This window comes from Schistocerca americana, chromosome 1 (genome assembly GCF_021461395.2).
Source record: "Schistocerca americana isolate TAMUIC-IGC-003095 chromosome 1, iqSchAmer2.1, whole genome shotgun sequence".
Lineage (NCBI taxonomy): Eukaryota > Metazoa > Arthropoda > Insecta > Orthoptera > Acrididae > Schistocerca > Schistocerca americana.
The window spans coordinates 63,104,819-63,127,421 of record NC_060119.1 but is presented as its reverse complement, the minus strand read 5'-3'; positions in this window follow the sequence as shown (position 1 = coordinate 63,127,421).

The window sequence follows — 22,603 nt, the reverse complement described above, 5'->3', positions numbered from 1 at the left end:
ACTAAGTATGGAAATGACCTATTAATATTCAACAGTGCTTCTTGAGATTCATAGAGAGTAAATGTAACGGACTGCACGCAGCGTTCAGCAAGTATGCGGCTGTTCGGCCCAGTAGCCAGCCTCGGCTGTGCCAGCGTGAGAACCAACATCTGCTCTCGTCCTCGCTCCACGGCAAGCTACGCTTTCAATGCAGGGTGACAACTCGTAATAATTTGCTACGTTCCAAACTGAATAAAAAATTAAACGGAAGCTTAGACAGAAGTAGTTTTTACGTGTTCCATTGGGCTCTCAAATCGATTAAAAGAGAAATTTGTAGCGTGTAATGTGCACTGTAATTTATGCTAACTGTTTTATTGCAGGCTTATCATACATTCCTGGTTATACATGTGTCGTTCAATAAAGATGGCCACACAATTTTTTTTCTCAGAACATATTTATTCCCAAGATGTAGAATTTGGTGATAATATCAGTCAACATTCCTTTCACATGTACTATATCTCTATGTAGTTTCCAGCATGTTCTATGCACTTACGCTAGCGTTGTATAAGGGCATGTATTGCGTGTTAAAAGCTCTTCTCCCGTGCTCATTTCCCTGTTTCCGCTAGCTGAATTGCACTATCATCCAAAAGTGCAACCGAGCGAGGTGGCGCATTGGTTAGCACACTGGACTGTGTATTCGGGAGGACAACGGTTAAGTCCCGCGTTCAGCCATTCTGATTTAGATTCTCCGTGATTTCCCTAAATCGTTTCAGGCAAATGCCGGGATGGTTCCTTTGAAAGGGCACTGTCGATTTCCTTCCCCATCCTTCCCTAATCCGAGCTTGTGCTCCGTCTCTAATGAACTCGATGTCAACGGGACGTTAAACACTAATCTCCTCCTCTTCCTCCTAGAGTGCGTTCTTTTTTGGCGACTGCAATGGTGTAAATACAGTGAGCTGCTTCTTGTTTCCAACTCAGAGTGATGGGGTCCTAGTTTCGTCATCTGTAAACATCCGTGACAGTAAGCCTCTCCATTACCCGCAAACTACTACAGCAACTGAGACGAAGTGGCTTTTGTATGAATCTTGTGATGTGTTGTGAGCATTGTTGGATCGCATCTTGAGTAGACTTTTGAATATGCAAGAGTCTGTCATCGCAAAGGCACTTCCAATACGGACCAATAGTTGTAGAGACTGGATTGGATTGTTTGGGGGAAGACAAACAGTGAGGTCATCGGTCTCATCGGATTAGGGAAGGACGGGGAAGGAAGTCGGCCGTGCCTTTTCAAAGGATCCATCCCGGCATTTTCCTGGAGCGATTTAGGGAAATCACGGAAAACCTAAATCAGGATGTCCGGACGCGGGATTGAACCGTCGTCCTCCCGAATGAGACAAGTGCCGAATTGTGACGCGTCGGTCTCCATGGATAGTGGCACCTGCACGATTCTGTATGTCGGGAGCAGTGGACGTGGCAGAACCTCCAGAACGTGGCCTATCACGGAGAGCAGGTTCTACAGTCCATGTTGCTTCAAATCTCTTAGCCCATCGCCTAGCAGTACTCGTATCAGCGGCATCAGTACCGTAGACGGCACACAAAGATTTATGGATGTTCACCAAGGTTTGTTTTTTCGCAACCAGTAATTCAATTACAGCACGTTCTTTCTAAGGACTGTCTTGCGTATATGGCGTATTTATGGCTCACTGTGTCTCTGCCACTTGTCGGAATGTTTGGGGACTTTGTACACATCCAGGAGAAATATTAAATCTACGGCTCCTAGAAAGACGTTTCGCATGTACAGCCTATCAGAATGTTAAAAGTACAAACGAAATGGGCCGGTACAGAAGAAAGAAACTAGCAAGTAATCTTTATAAACAGACACGATATATGCACAAGTGCAGTCATGCCATGGTTACAACAATGTTAATATCTAAGACCAGTGGTGGCTATGATCGTTACCATACTCTTTTCAACTGTCCTGCATATCCACGCTCCCGAAATGCGACATATTCGGATGAAACGACCAAATATTTGTGATAAGGAGGAATACTAATTTCATGCTCGTCCCAGAATCTGTTTCAACCGCGTAGAGAGGAAAAAAATTGCATACAACAGGATGCGAACCTACATACTTCAGTCCCATAACTGTTTCTCACTACACGGCCCGCTGCGAAGGGTAACCGCGAGGTCTCAGGTGCCTTGCCACGGTTCGCGCGGCTTCCCTGTCGGAGGTTCGAGTCCTCCCTCGGGCACGTCCGTAGCAAAAGTTAATTTAAGCTACATTAAGTAGTGCGTAAGCCTAGGGACCGATGACCTCAGCAGTTTGGTCCGATAGGAACTTACAACAAATTTCCAACTACACGGCCATCTGAATACACAGACATTTAACAATATTATTATTTATGTCGCGATCTGAAGGCATTTACCACTCTTAATTATGGAATTTCACAATAAGAGACAAAAGTCATGGTTTAGCAATGTCGACATATACATATGGCTGTAGTATCACGTACATAAGTTACAGGGTTATTACAAATGATTGAAGCGATTTCACAGCTCTACAATAACTTTATTATTTGAGATATTTTCACAATGCTTTGCACACACATACAAAAACTCAAAGTTTTTTTAGCCATTCACAAATGTTCGATATGTGCCCCTTTAGTGATTCGGCAGACATCAAGCCGATAATCAAGTTCCTCCCACACTCGGCGCAGCATGTCCCCATCAATGAGTTCAAAAGCATCGTTGATGCGAGCTCGCAGTTCTGGCACGTTTCTTGGTAGAGGAGGTTTAAACACTGAATCTTTCACATAACCCCACAGAAAGAAATCGCATGGGGTTAAGTCGGGAGAGCGTGGAGGCCATGACATGAATTGCTGATCATGATCTCCACCACGACCGATCCATCGGTTTTCCAATCTCCTGTTTAAGAAATGCCGAACATCATGATGGAAGTGCGGTGGAGCACCATCTTGTTAAAAGATGAAGTCGGCGCTGTCGGTCTCCAGTTGTGGCATGAGCCAATTTTCCAGCATGTCCAGATACACGTGTCCTGTAACGTTTTTTTCGCAGAAGAAAACGGGTGTCAGGGCTTGTAGCAATTGTAAACGGTAAGGCTTCTGCTTTAGCCTTTTCCGTAAGATTTTCCAAACCGTCGCCTGTGGTACGTTTAGCTCCCTGCTTGCTTTATTCGTCGACTTCCGCGGGCTACGCGTGAAACTTGCCCGCACGCGTTCAACCGTTTCTTCGCTCACTGCAGGCCGACCAGTTGATTTCCCCTTACAGAGGCATCCAGAAGCTTTAAACTGCGCATACCATCGCCGAATGGAGTTAACAGTTGGTGGATCTTTGTTGAACTTCGTCCTGAAGTGTCGTTGCACTGTTATGACTGACTGATGTGAGTGCATTTCAAGCACGACATACGCTTTCTCGGCTCCTGTCGCCATTTTGTCTCACTGCGTTCTCGAGCGCTCTGGCGGCAGAAACCTGACGTGCGGCTTCAGCCGAACAAAACTTTATGAGTTTTTCTACGTATCTGTAGTATGTCGTGACCATATGTCAATGAATGGAGCTACAGTGAATATATGAAATCGCTTCAATCATTTGTAATAGCCCTGTATAAAAGGGTAGTGCATTGGCGGAACTATCATTCGTATTCAGGTGATTAAAGGGAAGAGGTTTCCGACGCAACTAACGCAACATGACGGGAATTAAGACTTTGAAAGTGGAATGGTAATTGGAGCTAGACGCATGGTACATTCCAGTTCGGATATTGTTAGGGGATTCAATATCCAGATATCTACAGTGTCAGGAGTGTGTCGAGAATACTAAATCTCAGGCATTACTTCTCAACTCGGACAACCCAGCGGCTGACGGCCTTCACTTAACGACCGAGTACAGCAGTGTTTGCATAGAGTTGTCAGTGCTAACAGGCAAGCAGCACTGTAGAATAACCGCAGAGATCAATGTGGGATGTATAACGGAGTATCCGTTAGGACAATGTGGCGAATGTCGTAAATGGGCTATGGCAGCAGACAAGCGACATGATTGTCTTGGCTAGCTGTACGACATCATCTGATGCGCGTCTCCTGGGCTTGTGACCATGTCGTTGGACGCTGGATGACTGGAAAACTGCGGCCTGGTAAGATGAGTCCCTGTTGCAGTTGGTGAGAGATGATGGTAGCGTTCGAGTGTGACTGGGTCTTCTGATCCAACTGAACCGATAATTCAGTGCGAATGGTTCGGCTCCTAGGAGACCATTCATAGACATTCATGGATTTCATGTTCCCAAACAACAATGGGATATTTATGGACGACAATACGCTATGTCACCGGGCCACAGTTGTCCGCACAGCACTATTCCAAAGTGCTGACAGATGTAGTTACAGTGCTTGTGATCAGAGTTGTCAGATCGCCAATCTTAACGTTCATATACTGCCGGAAATATGCGCAGGACGAAATTTTGTGACACATTTGTATTGGTAGTATGTGAAGAATCGCGCTGCGAATTTTACCACCTTGTATTTAAGGTGAACCACCCAAAACGTGCACCGTAGACATTGCGAAAATGGAATCTGCTGTTCACATACGGTTTTCACAGAATGGATTTGTAGTAAGGGGCCCGTATTCTTAGCCAATCAACAGATTATAATAATACTTAGAAAGAGTATTTTTTGTATAAGCATATCTTTTTGAAAAGGAATAATGCCTACTGACTTTAACAGACTAAAAGTAGAATAAAGTAGAATGACAGTGGTGTTTGTTGCAATATTCTAGTGAGAGTCGTTTTCGAGATACAGTATTTTGATCCACACCGTCCTAGCCCTCACTAAAGAACACAGATGCATCACTAGTTGTGTGGATTCTGAACAGTAGCGAGAAGCTGACCACCACAGGTCGCGTTCAAGATGACCACCAGCAGGGTTAATACATGCTTCCAGTCTCTGCTGAAATGCTGCACAGTTGCTAGTATTTCAGCAGAGACGTCGGAGCACACTCCAGTAATACGTCATTGCATATCATCGGGTGTAGTAGGTATGTCTTTGTAGAGGGCGTCTTTCAGCTTTCCTCACAGAGAAAAGTCTACAGGCGTCAAATCTGGGGAATGGCCCAGCCAAGGTACAGGTCCTCTGCATCCAATCCAACGAATTGGAAATTGGAAACAGTTCGTGAAGACATGCTCCAATACTTCGTGCGCTAAGGTTGGACAACTATCTCACTATTACCACAGGTCCCTCGTAGTCTGCAGAGGAACGTCTTCCAGCATCCGTGGAAGATCCTCTGTTAGGAGGCTGCGATACTGCTGTACGTTCTTTTTTCCATCTACGAAAATCGGGCATGTGAGCTGATGGTTCACAATCCCACACTACACACATACACTCCATGGACGCTGAGGCTTCAGGGACTGTCAACAGAACAACAGTACATGTTTCAGTAGTTTATGTAGCCATGATTGGTAAATGTGGCTTTATCACTAAACAAAATACATGAGGCGTCCGGAGTATCCTGTTTTAATGCCTATGTGCAGAAGTTAACACGATTCTTAAAACAGTTAGCATGCTGTCTTTGATGGCGAGAGATGTGATAGGAATCGAGCCTGTGTCGATGGAAAATGCGTGGGACACTTGCCTGCCTCATGTCACTTCCTTGTGAGATTGCGCCGGAGCCTACGTGATCAACTGCAACTGCAGGAATACCATTAATTCTGCATCTCCTGTCGTCTCTTATTTCCTTCTGTTACTTCGTCCAGGTGTTAGACTAACACTTCTACTTAACTGGTTGAAGGGGCTGACAAATAATTGCCGAGATGGTTGACATCTGTTGGGACATCTTGCCACATGCAACATACAAGAACGAACTGCATTCTTCCCACACCATGGGCGTGCAGGCTTTTTCGGCAACGGTAAATTCCATCGCCCTCTCAGACAGTAACTAGCAAGTCGCAGTGCACTCAAGTAACAAATAAGCACACTCTATGAACAACATCGTACCTGGAAAGTACACAGGTTGAATGGTACAAACAAGCGTCCGTGTCGAAACTTTTCAAAATACGATATTTCGCAAACTACTCATTAGAATACAAAACTTGTTTCTTAATTTACCCTGACTTCAGTTTGTTGATAACGATAGGCACTGTTCCATTAAAAAGTGTGTGTTTACACAAAAAATACACTAAGCATTACTACAATCTTCTTATTGGCTAACAATAAGAGCCCCTTACTACCAATCCATTCTGTGAAAACCGAACACCAATAGTACTTCACGTTTTCGCAACATCTGCGGTGCAAGTTTTAGGCGATTCACCTTGCATATGGTGTCCGTTCTTTCGGAAACAACATATGCAGGATGCTCTAAAATTCCCTTAAAAACTTCTAGGATTTTAGCTGCGACTGAGTAGACGACATTGAGTTATGACCCACGTCCCCAAACGTACAGATTCCGTGCCACAGCCGGTGGGAAACATGTTTGCTAGGTAAGTATGCAAAAGGGTAGTCATGATGGTTGGTGCTTACATCGAATTGTCTGACGCCATTTGACGTACATCGTATCTCTATGACAAGGTTCCAACGGCTTTCGCATGTCTGTGAGTGCTAGAGCACCATGGTTGAGGATAAATAAGTTTGCAGAATACACCGACGTGATCTTTCTGTGAGGCGAAGCTAACAGTAATAGAAGATTCCATTGCGTACTTTCATTTTTATTCATTTGCTGCTGCCATTTACAACCGGCCTGCCACCTCGTTACTAAGACATGTTTCATTTTCACAATATGAAATTCTAAATATACAGAAAGACAGATTTATTTAATGTTTCTTGTTTTTGGTAAGGATTAAAAATATTGCAGCTCCATTGCGTATCCTTTCCGTCACAACCTCGCAACAGCTTCGAGAAATGGTTAACTTAACTTCACTGCCAGCAGGCGTGACTGGTGCTCTACGGTGACGAAACACAACCGAACTGGAAGAGGCCGTACTGGATTACGTTGATCACAACCCGTCATCGGGTACACGAGCAGTTGCACGTGCAACGGATGTTGCTCCCAGCACCGCCTTGGTATGTTCTGCGTGACCAACGGCTACATCCATACTGCATCCAAAGGATACAGACACTAATGCCAGCCGACTTTGTACCACGCCTTGAGGTCTGTACGCACTCTTCTGCGCCTCTGCATCAACGGCGCATTCTCTTCAAATATAACTTTAGTAGGGACGATGTTCTCAGTTCTAGATGCAGCCACGCCTGGGCAGGCTACCCACATTCCGCTCATGCCCAGGTATTCGAACACAGATATATCAGTGTGTGGGCAGGTATTCTGGATGGTCGTGTGATACGACGGTGTATGCTTCTACCCAAGCTCACGGGTCCTACCTACTTGAACTTCCTATTGCAAGTAACTGGCGTGTTGTTGGATGCTGTGCCACTCAACGTTAGTAAAGACATGTGGTTTCGGCATGACTGCGCATTCGCTCACTTTCCACGTCGTATTCGGGAACATCTGGACCACCAATATGGGCGCAGACAGATGGGCCTAGGTGGTTCAATCGCATGGCCTCTACGATCATCAGATTTGACTTCACTGGACGTCTTCCTCCGGGGTCTAATGAAGAGTTTGGTTTACAAGACTCCTTCAGAGACAGTAGAAGATCGAGTGGCACGAGTTGAGGTCCATATAGGACAGACTGCAGAGACACCAGATGTGACAGAGCGTGTGTACCACAACATTATTCGTAGGTACCACGTGTGCACCGAACTTGGTGGTCGCCACATCGAACTTTACCTGTAGTGGATCGGAATGGTTAACCCTCGTTTGAAAAGGACAAAAATGGTTTAACTTTAATAAACACTGTTTGTGAAAAATAAATTTCCTTTTTGTTTCTTCGCTTATTATGAGTGAATTGAGTGGAACTGTAAAACAAGTACTGGATCACGCCTCATCAGTTACTTGGAAAAGTGGTCGCGTTACCAGCAAGTTCTCACGTAGTTGTAGTACGCAAGTGTTACGTTTCCGGACATGTGTTCCAGTTCAAGACGTTGTGTACTCAGTTCGGCCTGCAATGCTAGAAGTTAATGGGGAAAATCTGAGAACACCCTGTATATGTATGAAAGAGACTAGTTTCCTTTCCTGTTAGAAACCATACGAAGTTTCTTCCGTCACTCAACATCCACCCTGAATACTGATGAAGGCTTGGTATGTTTTGAAACACTAAAAATTAGACACGCAAAGGAGGTAATGACAGTGGCACGTAAAGTGCCCTCCGCCACACACCGTTGGGTGGCTTGCGGAGTATAAATGTAGATGTAGGTGTACCTAACTGTGTGTTATTTTCTTTTCTTTGGTTTGTGTTGTCATCAGTCTTCTGACTGGTCTGATTCGGTCCTCCACGAATTCCTTTCCTGTGCGAACCTCATCATTTCAGAGTAGAACTTGCAACCCAGGTCGTCAGTTATTTGCTGGATGTATGCCTCTCTCTGTCTTCCTCTACAGCTTCTGCCCTCTACAGGTCCCTCTAGTACCACGGAAGTCATTCCCTGATATCTTAGCAGATGTCCTGTCATCGTGTCCCTTCTCCTTGGCAGTGTTTTCCACACACTCCTTTTCTCTCGGATTCTGTGCAGAACCAACTATTTCCTTGCTTTATCAGTCCACCTAATTTCCAGCACTCGTCTGTTGCACCCCATCTCAAATGCTTCGATTCTCTTCTGTTCCGGTTTTCCCACAGTCCATGTTTCACTACCATACAATGCTGTGCTGCAAACGTATATTATCAGAAATTTCTTCCTTAAATTAAGGGCTATGTTTGATACTAACAGACATCTCTTGGCCAGGAATGTGTTTTTTTCCAGTGCTAGTCTGCTTTTGATGTCCTCCTTCATCCGTCATTGGTTATTTTGTTGCCTAAGCACTAGAATTTCTTAACTTCATCTACTTCGTGACCATCAATCCTGATAATTTTCTCGCTCTTCTCATATCTCCTAATCCTCATTACTTTCGTCTTTCTTCGATTTACTGTCAGTTGAGAGTCTGTACTCTTATGACTGTTCATTCCATTCAGGAGATCATGTAATTCTTCCTCATTTTCACTCAGGATAGCAATGTTATAAGTGAATCTTATCATTGATATCCTTTGACAGTGAATTTTAATTCCAATGCTGAACCTTTCTTCCATATCCATCATTGTTTCTTCAATATACAGATTGAACAGCAGGTGGTAGGGTTCCTGCAATTAACTTAGGATCCACTTAGCACCTAATAAGTACGCGAAACCCTCCATTGGCAAATTTACCTTTATAGCAGTTTTAATTAGCGTGAAAGCCATACAAACGCCAAACATGGAGGCAAAATGTACGCATGTAAAAGCCACTTAAAAAAGGAATAAGATCACTTAAATTTGTTTCCACAAGAGGAGAATACAACGTCCCAATTCGGACCTCGCTAACAATTACATTTTACTGACATTAAATATAACAAGCTAATCATACATGGGACGAGAACAAATGAATAACACTATCAATCTTTACACATGAGAATACGACTATATCCAGAAAGATTCGCGCCCTGGCAAGGGAGATACTCAACTTCAACATATAAGGTGATTACAGTAAGCCCTAATTCCACTCGACAAACGTAGTAACGATATAAGCGAGACAAATGTACTGAAGGAGGATAGCCGGATGTGCCGTAGTAAAAAGGACCACTATCAACACCGGCAGGACGCGACCCCCGTGGAAACGCCAGTTTCAGCTACCTGCAACATAGTCATTTGTAGCTTCTTAAAAACAATTAACATGAAAAGGCACAATGCGTAAGACACTAATAAAATATAAACGACTACTTCACGGAACTAGTTCCTTTTCAAACAAAGCAAACAGCAGAATATTAATAACACGTAAAATACTTCCAACCTATAACAAACTAGGGTACCACGTAATAGAATATCGTCTTGAGCTCATAGAATACTGTTTGACTTGCCTGTTTATAGGTCTTACAACTCAACTTAAGAGTGTCAGCTTAAGCAAACCCGCGAATACAAAACTCGAAATATGACAGGAATAATGACTGAAGCCACTGACAATGCTAGGCTGCCACACAGAGGTGACAATAGCAATTTACAGTGGCACACAACCGACCTTACATCTGCAATTTAGTATAATCAGAATAAACAATTTTGTGTATAATAATTACTTACAGTACCATGACAACCTCCGAATAACACTTACTACCCAAGGTACCTACCTGGTATCGAAAGGCACCTTTAGTAATAGTGTATTGACTTATTGGAAGGGTTTCAACTTTACATCCCTTTCCACATAGCTCTCTGTTTACACACTTCTATAACTTCTGCAACTAAAGAAGGGCATATAAATGCACATCTGACACAGATTTGAGCAGAATATGGCTTCATTTGCTTTACTCATAGGATATCTTCACCATTCAGTAATTCCGAAATATATTAAACAGCGCGTGAGAGGCCGTGGTATCAACTATTTACTTCACATAATTTCCTGCACATACACAAGGCAGACCAAGCGTTTTCGCATGCAACAGCGACGAGCATCACACATTTCTTCCCTCACGCCATAGACACATCTCAGTTTCAATGGCCAGTAACAAGAACCTATACATGACCTCGCAGCAGAAAAGCCCGAAAACACAACAGTGCACCACCGCGGTACCAAACCCGAGGTCCCATCGAGTCACTGCAGGGATCTCTCGCTGACCCTGCCCATAGCGTACAGGCGTCGTACCACAGGCCTCACGGTAAACGTCAACAAGCCACCTCCGACCCTGCGAATCCACTCCGCTGTCTCTTTACTCTTCCGTTAACCACCCGACCACCGGCCTGAATCGCGCAATGCAAAGATAGTGACCCTGTAATCGATGGCAGCGATGGGAGAACACTGGCGCCAGCCGCGCCACGGCTTAGTAGGGGAGAAAAACTACATCCCTGTCTTACACCGTTTTTAATCCCAGCACTCCGTTCTTGGTCTTCCCCTCTTATTCTTCCCTCTTGGCCCTCGTACCTATTGTGTATTACCCATCTTACCCTCTTTTTCTCAGAATTTCGCACATCTTGCACCGTCTTACACTTCGCTTTTTCCAGGTCGACAAATCCTATGAACGTGTCTCTCACATACGTCACCAGTACTGCCTATGCTCAGATTTGAACTCAGGCTTTGACAGTTACGTCTAATCTAATTACGATCACAGCTAAGCAGCCGGAAGAAGCAATCGGAATAAAAAATGAACAGGATCGGTGACTTCCATCTCTTTTAAGCAGGCCACTCGTTTGGTTGCTAGGGCACCACTGCTGGTGTTGCTGTCGCAGCCGGCCAGGTCAGAAGGTGAAGGCCGTAGGCGGGTTGTGGAACACGCCGGCACAGCAGGTAGCAGGCAGCCAGCGGCCGCCGGCAGCTGTTAGGCTGATGGGTGCCCGCCCACGCTGCGGCGGCGGCGATTTAAATGCCTCGACCCACCGGCCGCGTTCATCACCGGTGGACACGCAATCTCGGGAAGCAGCGTAGAAAGAGGGGGGAGGGGGGGGGCAGGGAGGAGCAGCTGGCCTCGAAAGCAGAGCCCTCGCCGCCCCGTTTGTTTCGCGTCCCCCGCTGCGCCCCTCGCGAACCGCCCTGAAAGAAGGGGCGCGCACCAGCGCCGTACATCACGCCGCGCTGCCAGCACGAGGCTCGCCACGCGGTGGAAATAGCAACACGCGCTCGTGTTGGCCAGCCGCCACGCCAAACCCCAAACAGGACGTCGCTGCGGATTTCGCTGTTGCCTGCAGCCTGTACCCTTTCGTAGTTGGTGGGAGGCGTACAGTGTCTGATGAAAACAGCAAGACACTTCCTAGCAGCCATTGATACGGACCGTGTACACCATTCATCTTTATGACGGCTGGAACTCTACTGCAAACACTTTCTATCAGAGGTCTCAAGGTGTATCAAGGAATGCAGGCCATTCTCCCTCAAGAGCCGAAACCGGAGAAATTGGCGATGTTGGACGCCGGGGTGCGAAACGAGGTCGCCGTTCTAACTGATCCGAAAGGTGTTCCACTTGGTTCAGATCGCTACTCCAGCCAGGACTAATCCATTTAAGCAACTTTATTGTCCACAAAACATGTGTTACGGCTTCTGCTCCACTTGTTAGCAGCAGACCCAGTGGCTGGCCCAAAGACTGAGACGGCGTGGAGTTTTACAATTATTTATTGAACTTTCTTTACAATTTCTTCCTCGTTGTCGCTGCCCAGCCCTGCGGATCCCTCCACCTGGCTGCTGCTGTGTAGATTCTCCGACAATGCGCGCAGCGCGCACCGCTGATCGCACTCGGGAGCCTCAGGCCACCAGTCCTCCGCTAAAGCCAGGATGGCCTGTGGTTGAGATGAACTCGTCGCCGCTCGGCGCCCCCAGTACGGGCACGCCCACGGAGCCGCGTCGCCGTGAGGTCAGCTGACGACGCCTGCTGCACCGGCGGCTGGGAAGCCGTCAGTCGCGATGTCCCCGAGGTCCCGTCATGGACGGATCACGCGCCGTGGAGGCGGGTTGCCGTTAAGTCCGTGTGTCAGTCCCCGGTGGCGCCTGTTACCAAGACCGAGCAGCGGCCGGTCCTACTGGAAGTTCTCGCTGTAGTTAGTCAGCCATGGTGCCGACCGAACTCGGGCCGACCTCCCAGAACTGGACATCTGGCGGCGAACGGATGACTCCTGCGAGCTGGAACAGACTTCCGGAATCGTCACCTACGAAGATTGAACATTCTGACACGGACCACGTCTGTCGTCAGATCAGAACTGCTTCCTAATAGTTTCTGTCTGTTGCTGCCTGCGCTCCACCATTTATATCCGGCAGGAGGACGTTTTTACCCCCGGTGGTAGCTTTTTGTTATTACTCCCACAGTATATTGCAACGCAACTTAGCATGCTGGCCTCACATCTCCTTACTCAGCACTCTCCAGGCTTCCCTCGGCACTCTTTCTGTGTGCGTCCTTGCGTCAGTCTGTTGGTAGACTGCTGCTGTCAGCAAGGCTATCTGTGCCTGCTTACTTCGCAATGCTTCGGTTGCCGGCGTGCCTCTGTTCTGCCATTCTCCACTGCGTGAAGCAACGCTTACTAGATGTGGCCGCAACACATGGCTACTCTGATGCTGCTTCATGGCACAGTGCATTGTCATGCTGAAGCAATCACCCTCTCCGAACTGCTCCTCTGCTGTACGCAGTACACAGTGCCATAAACTGTTTTCTTTTCCTTCTGCATCCTACGATTTCTTAAGAACACTGAGAGGACCACACCCTACCTGGTGTGTCCCTTCGGTTACACCACATGAAATGTTCACCAGGTAAACAACTAAACTGTTTTATTTTGAAGCACAAGAAATAACTTTACATATGTGGATATTAACGCAAAGCTGGCCGGTGTGGCCAAGTGGTTCTAGGCGCTTCAGTCTGGAACCGCGCAGCGGCTACGGTTCCAGGTTCAAATCCTGCCTCGGGCATGGATGTGTGCGATGTCTTTAGGTTAGCTAGGTTTAAGTAGTTCTAAGATCTAGGAGACTGATGACCTCAGATGTTATGTCCCATAGAGCTCAGGGCCATTTATTAACGCAAAACTAACTTACGAAGGAAAGATATTAAAAAAGAACCTTCTTGTCCGACTGAATGCTCGAACAAACAGAGTTCAAAAAGGTCGCAGTACTGAATCCTTTAAACTCAATATCAATTTAGTTTGTAATACTGGGGCTAAGCCCGATTGTTCCCATGTGTAGAAGATACAAGAAAACAGAATATAAAGTCTTCCCCACTTAGTGGAATCCTTTTAGTAAAATCCAACTTCAGAGTAAGGGCAAAGAGTAGAAGATTTGGCCTTAATTGCGCGTTGTCCAGGCGGGGTCTCTCCAGTGCGGCTGGTTGCGCTGGAAGTGCCGGCTGCCATCGGGGCACCGTCCTGAAGTCTTCTCACGGAGTGACACTTCTGTGTGATTGGCTCAAACTTAGTTTCGACGGAAATACGAAATAATTCGGCCTGCGCACATTGATGATGGGGCTCCGAAGGTGCGTTGGAGCTGCTGACCCGACCACTGGTGTGCTACTGAACTGGGCTGTTTGAATTACCACCTCGTGCGGACTGGAGTAAGACTGTTCATATAATATCGATATATAGATTTACCGATACTTTTCCAAGAAATATCGGTACACAAAGGCGGCGCCTTTTCGCCGATATATAGATAATTCGGTACCGAATGGCACATAGATTGCCGATATTTTCACCCTTTATTATATTTTTCCGCAATTTTCGATTAATATTTCAAGTTGTTCCTTTGAAATTCTAGTAACATAATTTTATTTTCGCTTACTACTTTTTGACCTTTTATCACTTCCAGTCTTCCTCCCCCCAGGGGGTCCACAACTCTTTTGTGGATACGTGCGTGGCGAGCACGGGGCCCCGAGCCATTGCAGCCTTCTTTCTCTCCAGGGCTGCATTTCCTTTCCCTTCCCCTCCTTTCCCCTCCTTGCTCCTTTCCCATCGCCCTCTCCTCTCCCTCTTGGTGTCCTTGCTTATGTTGGCCCCGCTATCCTCCTGGTTCTGTTGATTTCCAATTCGGCTTTGTTGCATAATCATCTCCTCCTTTTGGCATTCCTTGGTCCCCCTCTGAGGTTAGACCTCCATTACAAAATTTCTCCTCCGTAGTGTGAGCCATTTGGGGAAGAGCACCTTACCTAGTGTCTCCGACGTGCGCCCTCCTAGTACATTCCACCTTTTCTTTCACGTCGTTGTCTGATACTAGGGTGCATAGCCAGCACGGTAGCCAGCCCGTGTGGTGGGGTCGCTATGTACCCTTTTGGTTGAGCCCCCTGATCACACAGGGATCACACTTCTGATACCTGAGCTGTGACCTCCTCATGCATGCCTTAGAGTGGTTGCTCGTCATCCTGGAGCATCGGAACTCCCGGCAATGGCCGCCGTGACAGACGGCCCTTGCTGTGGCTGGGTGGCGCCCGTAAGGAGAGCCCCTGATCGGAGTGGATGGTATCAGGGCGGACGCTATGCAGATGAAACGCATACGGGTCCAAAACTCTGGCCGTTCTTCTGCGGCCGTCTCTCTGCGTGGAACTGATTCCTCAAGTGCTGCTTCTCTTGCCCCTTCGGCCTTCCCTTCCATGGCTACCCCCTGGGAAGAGGGTCAGGCCCGTCGTCTAGGGGCAAAACCTTTCCCCCGTTATCTAGTTTGCACCAGGACTTATGGAGATACTTTCACCAGCGTCAAACCTTTATTCTTTGTGGAACACATTGAAGACAAGTTTGGCGGACTCCCTGAGCAAGATGCGGTCAGGTTTGTTGCTGATAAAAACTGCTTCAGCTGCCCAATCTGCGGCCCTTCGTGCCTGTACCCATCTTGGCACAATTCCTGTGTCCATTACCCCTCACCAGTCTCTAAATATGGTACAAGGTGTGATTTTTCACAGGGACCTCATCCTTCAAACTGATGAGGAACTTCGGGACAATCTCAGACGGTGGGGTGTTCACTTTGTTCGGCGTGTTCAGAAGGGTCCTAAAGATAATCGTATTGATACTGGTGCCTTTATCCTGGCCTTTGAAGGGGATACCCTCCCTGAGAAAGTTAAGATTATGGTCTATCGCTGTGATGTGAAGCCGTACATCCCACCTCCTATGAGGTGTTTTAAGTGCTTGCGTTTTGGCCACATGTCTTCTCGCTGTTCCCAGGCCCCTCTCTGTGGTGACTGTGGACGTCCACTCCATGAGGGGAGTCCCTGTGTTCCCCCTCCTGTATGTGTAAATTGTCATGGTAGTCATTCTCCACGTTCACCAGATTGCCCAGTATATAAGAAAGAAAAAAAGATACAGGAGTATAAGTCCCTCGATCGTTTAACCTACACAGAGGCCCGTAAGAAATATGCACAACTGCACTCTGTGTCCATGACATCTAGTTACGCCTTGGTTACATCTTCACCCCTTCCTACCCCTTCCTTACCCCCATCCCGGACCCCTCTCCTGCCCCCCTTCCCTGCGGCTCCCACACCTTCTCCTATGGGCGCTGCTCCCCCTCCCCAGCCAGAGAAGTGTCCCACTCCTTCGGCGTCTGCCGGTCAAGGGCGCCTCTCCCGGGATGCCCCTTCCTGGCACCTTCCAGGCCAAAGGTCTGCTGCCGCGCGACGACCGCGAGAGCCGCGGTCTGTCGGCCCCCAGGTGGCCCAGTCTCTTTCTGTTCCTGACCTTGCTGCAGCTGGCTCCTTTATGCCACACAGCCCTCCTCGATCTCAGCCTGAAAAGAAGAAGAAACATAATTCCCGGGACAAAGAGCCTCTGGTGTCACCAGAGGTCCCTTCCCCGACTTCACAACCGGATTCTGACCTGTCGTTCATGGATGTCGCCCCCTCCTTGTCGGTGACGGGCGGGGACCCGGCGGTATGACTGGATTTAGCGTGTTCCGCCCTCATTTAACCATCGTTCTGTGGTTCTCCAATGGAATTGTAATGGATACTATCGTCACCTTCCGGAATTGAAATCCCTTCTTTCGTCCTACTCTGCAGCTTGTGTGGTTCTCCAGGAATCTCATTTTACTGATGCTCACTCACCGACCCTCCGTGGGTTCCGTGTTTTCTGTCGAAATCGGGTCGGACCCTTGCGGGCTTCTGGTGGCGTTTGCACGTTGGTCCGTACTGACATTGCTAGCACGTGGGTCCCTCTCCAAACTACATTGGAAGCGGATGCTGTTAGGGTCCACTTAGACTCTGCAGTCACAGTTTGCAATCTTTATCTCCCTCCTGACAGGACTCTTACACCTGCTGCCTTAACCACCCTTCTTCAGCAACTTCCTCCTCCCTTCCTCCTCCTTGGGGATTTTAATGCTCATCATCCTTTGTGGGGCAGTGCCTTTCCATCTAGACGAGGTCTTCTTATAGACCAATTTACTGCAGACCACGACCTGTGCCTTCTTAATGATGGCTCCCCTACTCATTTCAGTGCTGGTCAAGGTACCTTTTCTGCCATTGATCTTTCTCTTTCTTCTCCCTCTCTCCTCCCTTCATTACACTGGTCGCCACACGACGACCTTTGTGATAGTGACCATTTCCCGTTGATTATCACGCTCCCTTCCCGCTCCCCGATGGACAGGTTACCTCGTTGGTCTTTCCACCGCGCCGATTGGCCTCTATACACGGCACAGGTCGAGTTTTCTCCCTCTTTGTCGGGTTGTATTGATGACGTCCTACGTGACGTGTCTGACGCGATTGTTCGCGCTGCTAGCCTTGCTGTCCCGCGCTCATCTGGACCATTTCGTCGCCGGCAAGTCCCGTGGTGGAGTACGGCCATTGCCATTGCCATCCGTGATCGCCGTCGAGCTTTGCAACACTTTAAGAGGCACCCATCCGTAGCCAGCCTTACTACCTTTAAACGCCTCCGTGCTAAAGCCCGTTATTTAATCAAACAGGGTAAGCGGATATGTTGGGAAGGATTCGTTTCTTCCTTTGGTTCTACCGTCCGTCACGGGTATGGGCTACACTTCGTTCTCCCCAAGGTTGCCATCGGCAGTCCACCCTCCCAGGCCTTCACCTCCCAGATGGCATTTGTAGGGATCCATTAGTTCTTGCAGAACCCATTTTGCAGTGGCGTCAGCGTCAGCCTCCTATCCAGCTGTTTTCCTTCATCAAAAACAGCTGGCTGAAGCTTCCACCTTATGTTTCACCCCCTGTGAGTCAGAATCTTACAACGAACCTTTTACTGAATGGGAATTTCGTTCCACTCTGTCTTTTTCTCATGATACAGCCCCTGGCCCAGATACCATTCATAACCAACTGCTTCAACATCTCAGTGCTCCACAACGGCAACATCTTCTTTGGGTGTTTAACCGTATCTGGCTCCAGGGTGACTTCCCTTCTCAGTGGAGGGATAGCATTGTGGTTCCTGTCCTTAAGCCTGGTAAGAACCCCCTATCTGTTGACAGCTATCTGCCAATTAGTTTGACCAATGTTGTTTGTAAGTTACTTGAATGGATGGTAGCCCGTCGGCTCAGTTGGGTCCTCGAATCTCGGGATCTATTGTCGCCTTACCAGTGTGGCTTTCGAGAGGGACGGTCTTCAATTGATCATTTACTTCGCTTGGAATCCGCAGTTCGGCAGGCTTTTTCCCAGCGCCGCCATTTGGTTGCAGTGTTTTTTGTTCTCCGCAAGGCCTATGACACGGCCTGGCGCCATCACATCTTACTTACCCTTCATCAGTGGGGTCTTCGGGGCCCACTCCCGATTTTTATCCGCCAGTTCCTGATCCATCGGTCATTCAGAGTTCGAGTTGGTACTGCTTTTAGTTCTCCATGGACCCAGGAGACGGGCATCCCACAGGGTTCTGTCTTGAGTGTCCTTCTTTTCCTCATTGCTATCGATGGACTTGTGGCCTCTGTCGGGCCCTTGCTCGCCCCTGCCCTGTATGTGGATGATTTCTGCGTTTGGGTTAGTTCCTCCTCGATGGCATCTGCAGAGCGGCAGCTCCAGGTAGCTATACGGCGTGCCTGTGAAGGACCCTCTCACACGGGTTTCAATTCTCTCCTTTAAAATCGCGAGTGGTCCACTTCTGTCGCCGTACTACGATCCACCCTGATCCAGAGCTCTATCTCGCTGCATGACGATTGCCTGTGGTCCCACAGTTTCGTTTCCTGGGTCTTCTTTTCGACAACAAGCTCACTTGGCTGCCCCATATCAGACTCCTGAAGGTAGGATGTTTCCGTAAACTCAATGTCCTTCGCTTCCTTGCCCACTCCTCTTGGGGTGCGGACCGTTCCCTCCTCCTCCGTCTTTATCATGCTCTAGTTCTGTCTCGCTTGGACTATGGTTGTCAAGTTTATGGTTCAGCTGCTCCTTCCACACTGCACGTGCTGGATCCAGTCCACCATCGTGGTATCCGTTTGGCCACCGGTGCCTTCCCTACTAGCCCTGTTGATAGTCTCCTGGTTGAAGCTGGGATCCCCCCCCCCCCCCCCCCCCGCCTTTCTGTTCGGCGGTTCCAGCTTCTGGTGTCTTATGCACTCACTATCCGTTCCTCTCCCACTCATCCTTCCTATTCTATCCTGTTCCCAGACCATGGACGTCGCCCACCCGACTCCCGCCCTCGGGCGGGTTTACCGGTTGGGCTGCGCCCTGCGTCTCTTTGCCGTGATTTTCAGCTTCCTTCTTTGTCCTGTCTTCCTCGCTCCCTCCCCTCCACCCCTCCTTGGTTAGTTCCTCGGCCTCGAATTCGGATGGATCTCCGCCGAGGTCCGAAAGATTCCATCCCCCCGGTGTTGTTCCGTTCCTTTTTCCGCCAAATTTTATGGGAGTTTCGGGATGCTGTTGTTTTTTACACTGATGGCTCTAAATCTGCTGATCGTGTTGGGTATGCCTTCACGTCCTCTGTTGGAACGGAAAGTCATCTGCTGCCACCTACATGTGGTGTGTTTACTGCGGAATTGATGGCAATTTCCCAGGCCCTTACCTTTATTAAACAGTCCCAACACAACCTCGTTTTGTTATGCACGGACTCGATGAGTGGCCTTCTTGCTATTGACCGGTGTTTTTCGCGCCATCCCTTGGTCTCTGCCATCCACGACCATCTCGCTGATATTCACCGTGCTGGTTGTTCTATTGACTTCCTTTGGGTCCCTGGCCATGTGGGTATCCCGGGTAATGAGCTCGCTGATCGTTTGGCTGGGGGAGCAGTTACTTACCCTCCGTTTTCTGTAGCCCCTCCTGCAGCAGATTTACGGCTCCACATCAAATCCCACTTCGCACAGTCATGGGACAATTCTTGGGAGGCTACTCCCCTGTCTAATAAACTTCGTGCAATTAAGGTGACACTGGGCCCGTGGCGTTCTTCCTTTCGCATCTCCCGAAAGGACTCGACCACACTGCGTGGTCTCTGCATTGGCCATACTCGGTTGACCCATGGTTTTCTTTTGCGTGATGAGCCACCCCCACTATGTGGTTGTGGAGCCTTCCAGTCAGTAGCCCACATTTTGGTTGAATGCCCCCTTCTTTTGGCTCTGCGTGCTAAGTACAGGCTCCCCCACACTTTACCTTTGATGTTGGCTGACGATTCCCGGATGGTCTCTTTGGTTCTCGGTTTCCTCCGGGAAAGTGGTTTTTATTCTCAGTTTTAAGGTTTTTAGTCTCTCTCTGGTGTTGGGGCAGGGCGGTGAGTGTTTGGGTGTCTCCCACTGTAAGCAGTGCTCGGAGATTCCTGATTCACCTCCCTGACCGAATTCCTCTTTTCTTCCCCTTTTACTCTGTTATTACCTTTTTTTTAAGGCTTGGTTAGCCTTTCTATTCCCATACGTACTTTCTACATTATAGCAGTTGTACCTTTTAAGTCACAGGTGGTCTTGCCTATGCTGCTTCAGCATAGTGTTGGGTTCGTTCTCTTGCCGACTTCCCTCATTTTCTTTTTTACCAATGACAACATGACTGCCTTTTTACGTTTTTTCCCTTTTTCCGTTTTATTGTTCTGACTTTACTGAGTTGTCCCATTAGCGGAATAGCGCATATTTGAAACAAGAGACTGATGACCTTGCTGTTTGGTCCCTTAAACCTCAACCAACCAACCAATCCAGTCTTCCTCTTCGACTGTGTGAAACAAGTATATGTGGCACAAAGTAGTAGTCCTATTCCACTGGGGAGCTGTAGTGCAAATGGAATACCAGCATTTCCAATTTTGAATAAAAAAACACACCAGCTGCATTAAAGTTTCACGCCACTAGGTGTGCTATTTCTTCTTATCAGATTTGTTCCAAAACAGTTGCCTATATGTCAATCTTGGTCATTCCGGTGGGCGAATACGTGTGAGGGGAAATGCTGAAGTAACCGGCGCTCGGCGCTACCGACAGACACTGCTTCGTTTAATTTCGTGGAATTTTTGACACTGCGGCTGCTAGGTCGCTGGAGTTGCAGAAATGGAAAAAAAACGGGGAAGTCGGCATCAAGTTTTACGGACAAATCTGATGTGTGACAAAACCGAACGACGGACCCGTCGCACGCCTTTTATTGCTCCAAGGGGAATAAGCAGCCTGCTAGCTTGTTGATGTACAAAATGTCTAGTAATAAAACAATATTTAAATATACAGCTCTAAAACCGGCATTATATTTACAATTTGCAGCTGATACTTTCATAATCCGATAGGCGGATATTTTTCCATCGATATATCGATACTTTCTACCATATATCGAGTGCCGATAATCCATTTTTCATATCTAAATAGCGAATCACCGATATTTTTAAAAATGTCAGCAGTCCTTGTTGGAAGCACTCAATGTTATTACCGTGAAAATTAACTGGGAAGTTTATCGCAGCACTCTCGGTAACCAGATGTTACCCTTTCTTCATGAAGAGTAGGCTGCGTACATAAGTAGTCACACAGTTGCAACGTGTGTTCGTTGATGAATATTCAGACATCCCATTGCCCCTCGCCTGGTCCAATAACTTTCTCGGTGTTAGGCCCACACAAAATGTCTGGAACGCTTTAGAGCAGCAGGTGAAATATAGCATTCAACATGCACTTTTGTAGCTCTAAGATATCCAGTCACGAATAAGGGGCTCCACCTGGGCATGGCATTTCTCAAGAAACCTGTGGACGTTCGTCCTGTCTTCCACCAAGGCTAGAGACCGTGTTACACGGTGTTAGCGTGACGTCTCCCTCGGTACGGCTAACATTTTGTTGTTCCTATTCATAAAAACATAAATCCCGGGTATTCTTTACAGTCAAAGTAACGATATGAGGCACAGTGCTTCTTACAAAATTTCGATACAAGTTAACTAAATAAATCAGTTGATAGTTGATATTGTAGTGACTTGGCAAGACAGCCAAGCCACTAGGAGGTAGCCGAAAGGCACGCGTTTAAGCTCACGCAGGCTGGCGTGAGGTCTGGAACAGTTAAAGGAGTTATACTAGCAAGAAAAGTACGTAGCTGCTGGAATACTTAACTTTAATCCATAATTGGTGAACATCGGTCTGACGGTACATGCATCACAAGATAAATAGCAAATGATAATGGCGCCTTGCTAGGTCGTAGCAAATGACGTAGCTGAAGGCTATGCTAAACTATCGTCTCGGCGAATGAGAACGTAATTTGTCAGTGAACCATCGCTAGCAAAGTCGGCTGTACAACTGGGGCGAGTGCTAGGACGTCTCTCTAGACCTGCCGTGTGGCGGCGCTCGGTCTGCAATCACTGACAGTGGCGACACGCGGGTCCGACGTATACTAACGGACCGCGGCCGATTTAAAGGCTACCACCTAGCAAGCGTGGTGTCTGGCGGTGACACCACAGATATCTTTGACGAAGACCATGCGGTAAATTCTTTGCACTGGTGAGTACGGAAAGAATAGGAGAAATGTCGTTCAAGCATTTAAATTGTTTTGAAAAAAATTGACATACTGTCTTCATTGTAGAAAATGCCTAATTAACGTATTTCTACAACGGTGATCTCTTTTGGTTTCACTAAACAATTTTCAGATTTCTAGAGGTAAAACTACGTTATCTACAATAGTACCCGTCAGCTTCTGTAAGAGAATTTACATCCTATATCATAAAATATCATTCGCTGATACGTTAAAAAATCATAACTTCATATTACGGAAGTCAAATCTTGATATACCG